This window comes from Melozone crissalis, unplaced genomic scaffold (assembly GCF_028551555.1).
Source record: "Melozone crissalis strain CALT ecotype California unplaced genomic scaffold, PUWL_Pcris_2 ptg000006l_1, whole genome shotgun sequence".
In the NCBI taxonomy this organism is placed as follows: Eukaryota; Metazoa; Chordata; class Aves; order Passeriformes; family Passerellidae; genus Melozone; species Melozone crissalis.
In genome coordinates, this window is record NW_026535784.1 from 4,705,861 (window position 1) to 4,711,860 (window position 6,000).

The 6,000-nt window shown below is 35.1% G+C and overlaps 1 long non-coding RNA gene across 1 annotated transcript in view; it reads right to left on the minus strand.

Annotated features, from left to right (window-relative positions):
- Nucleotides 1-4,281, minus strand: part of LOC128950925 (uncharacterized) — a 40,781-nt gene extending 36,500 nt beyond the window's left edge. The window contains exon 1 of the long non-coding RNA XR_008484404.1: nt 4,171-4,281. This is a non-coding gene — a long non-coding RNA (uncharacterized LOC128950925). The remainder of the gene's footprint in view (nt 1-4,170) is intronic.
- Nucleotides 4,282-6,000: the final 1,719 nt, after the last annotated feature.

The following is a 6,000-nucleotide window of genomic DNA, read 5'->3' on the forward strand; positions in this document are numbered from 1 at the left end:
ATATAGCTTAGTCCATAGATGTTCAGTTTCAAACAAATCAGTTCATGTTTTTGGAGATAATTACCTGTCTTTCTATTTGCTATTGTTGTTTCACACAAAGGATCAACTATCATTTCAGAAAGGAAGACGATTTCAGCTCTACTGAATCAAAGAAAAGGAAAAAATAAACCTAGCATCTGTACTACCAGTTAACATGTCTATAGACACAAAAGATTTCAAAATTAACTTTTTTTATTTTCAGAATGAATTTTCCTAAAATTAAGCAGCAGTAAACAGTAAATGTGAATTAGGACAACACAAAGAAAGCCTCCATGCAGGAGGTGGTCTTTCCTTCCCAGAATGCTCTATTTGTGATATTTTATTACTTATAAGGTTTGAAGATTCCAGTAATGCTATTTTGCCTGCACTTAATCCCTAAAGCTTGAGCAGTAAGAATTGGGGTTAACACTCAATTCTCTAGCTAATTATTTTGCCAAAATCAAGTAGATTAAAAATAGCCTATTTTGCCAGTCAGTTTTTGCTCATGTTTAGATCTATGGAACTCTCACTGATCTGTGGAACTCTCATTTTGAATTGATTTTGTGCATCAGGATTACCGAGTCTGGTTAGACTACTCTGGCTTGAGTTTCATTCATTTTAAGTCAACTGTTATGACAGTTTGCAATACTGCTGGCTGCTCATCAAATCCAGTTGTTCCATGTGGAGCTGATATTTTAAACTAAAGTGATAAGTAGTGAAATTTTCATAACATCAATACAAATGCTACTGCTAGTCTTTTGACAAAAATGCTTAACCAGAATTTTGGGATTTTTGGGCTGTTCTACTAGGACGATTAAAGTCTATTTTTGTTTTAATCTTATTTATGCAAAGTCACTTCTCGAAAAGCGCTGGAAATTGAGACATTTTCTACACTGAAACTTTCTTCAAAAATTATGAATTTGACAACACAGTAAGTTAATTGTGTGTTAAACTGACAGATTATTTTGCTGGATGTATAGGACAAGATGAAGGCTTCACTGAGAAGAGTGTCTCTTCAGGTATGTAGTTGCAAGATATAATTTCCTTTAATTTTTGGAATTGTAAGAATAACAGCTTGTACCACATCTGGCCACTTTGACAATGCAGCCTAAAGGACTCAACATCCATTTACATCCACATCAGTGAGCATCGAGGGAATTTTGATTTCCAACTTAAAGCTTAGAAAAAGATATCTGACACTAAAAAGCAGACATCACATCATGTTCTGTGTGAACCTCATTGCCATGGTTTCAGCATGCTCTGTACACACCTTGGTCAAGGCTCCTAATTGGCCCTGAATATCACTTGGAGTTAGTGGTAAATAGATGTATAAGTGTCTCAGACTGAGAAAGCTCTTGGCATACAAAGAGATCAAAACCTGACATGACCACCACCTCTCTACAATATATTTTACTCTCAGTACAAACTTGCCTCTTTCACAGCCTTGCAACAGTGGAAAGCTTTGAAATCTATAGCTTGTGTGTCACATAGAAACTAAAAGGATCCTTTAGTTTGTAATTTGGATGTGAGGACTTGACAAATATGTAACAACTTTTTCCTAGATAAAGCAGTTTCTTATGGGTTTTGATATTCTTACCATTAAACGAGGTGAAGTAAAAAAATTACAAAAATAGACTGATCAGCTGATTTTATTTCTTTTCATGCTTTTCTGTGTAAAAGTGCATTGCAGTGTCACTATAACAGAGCCTGTGAAGGTGTGTCATTCTAACATAGCCAGTATCAGCACCACCACTAATCTTATCAGCAAGGCTTCTCTGGCAGCCTCCTTTCCTACAGTAATTGTCATAACCCATCTGTTCAGAGAGGGAGGCTGACTCACATATCTACATGCTTGTTATGCTGCCATCCTTCAGGGTGTCACCACTGCAAAGGATTTGAAAGCCTGAAACAAGACCAGGCAACCCCAGCAGAACCCTGCAAACATTAACATACAATCTTTATGCTTATATGGCTACACATACAAAAATTGGAAAGGAAGCCAGTAAGAATATCAGGGAAATAAATACCTGCTCCAAGGGGAGCCAGCTGAGAACCCATAGCTGCAAGCCAAGATCCCTGCTGTTTTTAAATAGACTGGAGGAAGAACAAAAAATGTACAATGCACAGACAAGATGATGTCCCTTCTGAATTTCAGTAGCTGCCTTTTGCACTGACTTGAAACAGCTCACTGAAAGCTTTTCAGCACTACAAACAATAGTGTAAAGGCACTCTTTACTACTGTGCTCCTTCTGTTGGTATGCCAGCATGCAATAACAGTGTCCTGTGCAGCCCTGATGATGCAGATGTCAAACAGCAGAATGTTATCACCTCTGGTATCCAAGGCAGACAGGAGAAGCCTACCAGAATAACTTGCAGCTCCAATTTTAGCAATGTCCATGTTGAAAAGTGACAAATCATAAAAAAGGATTACAACTTAACCATATAGCATGATATGAGGTCTGTTATTGGCAGAGGAGTCCAAAAAACAACTCTTAGTACTTGCCTTGTGCACAAGTACTATAAGCTTGGATATTTGCAATCATTCATTTCTGGTATTTATATGCTCAAATTTCATTTTAGAAAGGAAAAAAAGGTATTTATGTATCAGCGGAGAATATAGTTGCTAGCCACTCAAATGTGAAATTTACCTCTGTTTCTTTGCTCAAATTGTAATAAAATGTTTTGAAAGGTTATTTTAAAAAATTATAATGGAAATTTTTAAAATAAACAAAATTTAATAAGAAAACGTTTCTTTCAAAGGTATGAGGATAGTATAATTATAAATAATTCTATTATAATGCTAATTGTTTAAATGTTAAACTTTTCTTTGGTAGTTCATTGCTTCTGTAAAGATGCACTTTAAGTGGAAAACCTGTTTATTAGTTCCACACAAATAAATTCATTAAAATATGTTATGGTAACACAAACAGCTAGAATTCCTCATGCTTGCTACAGAAGACCATCATACTTTCTTTGAATTTTTTTCCCTCAATGACAACAAATTTAACATTCCAATCAGCTACAATTCTAGTAAATGAGCACTAGAGACAATGCATGTAATAATCCTTTTAAAATAATGGTTTACTAACAGCTATACAATATTCTCAAAAAGAATTGCATACTTTTTCATTTTAATATGAATAACTAAATTTAGAAATATTTATTCTTTTAATATGAGGCTGTCTTATTTTTTTTTGTAATTTATATAATAGTGGAAAAGTGATCCTATAACTTATAAATCTCTTAGTAATTTTGGTACAAAGTCCTATTACAAATTTCAGGGGTTTTTTTCTGAAAAACTGTCTGTACTGCCCGGAGTTTCTTTCTGATAACTCTAATCACCTATTCACATACTAACTCACCAAAATGAAAATTTCCAAAATATTTACCACTTATGACTCTTCAGTTTCCACATCCTTAAGTGGGGTTGTTTTAACCTGGACTCCTTCATGAAATAGCCAAAAATTTGAAGCCTTGGAAAAACTCAATTGGTTTTTACCATGAACTAGTCAGAGGCATCTTCATAATATATGCAAATCAGGTGCCAGTCATTTCAGAACTATGTTTTAATACAGCCACTGTAGACATTCAGATCTGCTAAAATGTTCCCACATTGGGCAGCTAATTGGCCTTCTGATTCAAAATGTAAGACATTTTCAAGTTTTCCTAATTTTATTAAGGCTGTTCTAAAGTTTCCTATTGTAACTTTATAATATTTCCTGGTCTATACTGCATGTAACACCACCCAGTAAATAGATAATTTTTGACCACAATCAAGGTGAGGGTTTTCCACTCAAGCAGGAAAAGAAGTCTCAAAGCCACACAAAGGTAACACAAGAAAAGGAAGAATCAATCAGCTAAAATAGGTCTTTCCTTCAAGTATTAATTTGCCAGGAGTCACAAAAGGTTAAGTACAAAGGACACATGACCTTCAGTTTCCTACTTGCAACAAGCATCCAATAAAGATGCTTTGAAAATTCCCTTTAAGGCTGTTCCATGCAGTTGAAGAGGAGCAACAGTGATAAAATCTGTCGAATAAAATTCAGAAGACTTCTTTGAATTGCAAAACAGAACAGAAACTTTAGTTTCTTTAGTTGCAGAACAGAAACACACAGGATGCACACAGTAGATAAAGTGAAACCATATTTTCACCTAGTGTACCAAGGTGCTGGTGATGCTGATAACAGGTAACAAAACGTCTCCATGCCAGGGATGCAGCTTCCCAATCCTCAGTGAACCTCGCCCACATGACTGAGTTATGAGTCTTTGCAGATACCTTTTACAGGATCACGTAAGAGTTCTGAAGCAAAAGGAAGAATAGAATTCATTTCTGAAAGGCATAACTGGGAAAGTGGCTTCTTTTTTCCTGCAGTTTTTTTTCTAATATTAGGAATATATACAGTATTCTGCTACATACAGCAGACCAGGGAAAGGCTTTGCAGAAAAGACGGATCTCTCCCCCATAAAAACAGTAGTGCACACTATTAACGGTGATAATAAGGAAACAAATTAAAGTTGCCTAGGCTTTAAAATCATAATCACTTTCTTTTAACTTATATGGACTCTTTAATGCATTGTGCTCTACCAAGTAGGAAATCTTTTCTCTTTTAACTATGAGCATGTATGCTATCACAGCTTATTCCTTCAATGAATAAGACTTTACATCAAGCATCTAAAAGGTACTTGCATGCTTAACAAAGAGAATGATTTGAAGGACTAAAGGGATCCTTCAAATTTCATCATATGTGAAGCAGTTTATATTATATAATAGAAGTGGATGTAAGTCATTTTACAATACCTTAAACTCTGTTAAACTGGTGAGCAAAATATATTAGCATCACAGTAATGTGTTCCTGCCTGTGTAACACAACAATTATGACACAAGTTTCACAGACACTGGAGATCCCTAGATGTGTTTCAGTCCTGTGATCTAGCTACTAACTTCATGAAACATCAAACTATCCATGAGCAATTACAAGAGTCTGAAGTCAGTGAAATTAGATGAATTTTGAAAGAGCAAGGAATGAAGAGTCATCCTCTTATCCCTTAATCAGCATAACTTTAAAAATTATGCTAATTTCAGCCACTCACCCACTGAAACTTACTTATGAACATTTTCATTACTAGCAGATAGCAACTAAAATTAATGACCCCAGGTTACTATATTTTCCAAGTGGGAGGTCCAGGTTAAGCAGTAACCTTGTCATTTTTTACCAATGTCAAATATAAAGGTCAAATAGGGGGCATTTCAGAAGCCACAACCCATAATGAATAAGTGTATCCAATTAACGGAACTTTTATCCTAAAGAGCATTAAGAATGAATGATTAATGACATAATGATTAATTAATCAATAAATTTGTTGACATGTGTTTAACCAAAAAAGAGTAAGCAGAAACGCAATGGTTAAAGGAGAACATAAACCACCTTTATAAGTCCTACTTAGCATCCTATTTCTTTGAAGCAAAGGAAATAATTTATCTGCAACCTATGTGGCACTAAATATTGAGTGAGAAATTGAGGAAAATCTTTCCTGAGAATTAATGGAAAGAGGGTGAAGTACATTTTTTTTCTTTTAAATTCAAATTTCTTACTTTTAATGTTCCATTTTTTATAGTTTCTCACACTCCCTAAGAGCAGCACTTCTTATACCCACATACTTTCACTCTCCAGAGCTACAGCTTGCACTACGGTTCCATGAAACAGTCAATCTGATATTAAGTAGAAAGGTACCAAAGATGGGAGTAAAATAAGTCAGTTGTACGAGACAAAGCTTTGAAAAATTCACTTTGTCTGTTCAAAAGGACTCAAAAATGTTGAAAAGCTAACTTTTTTTCCATATAGACATTATTCCAGATCACATATCAGCCGTTCCACTGCTGCAGAAAGCCTGCATAGAGCACTGTGAGGTGGTCTTTGTGAACAGAAATGCAACTGTGCTCTATCTGATCAACTTGAGACCCTCAGGGAATTGAGTGCATAA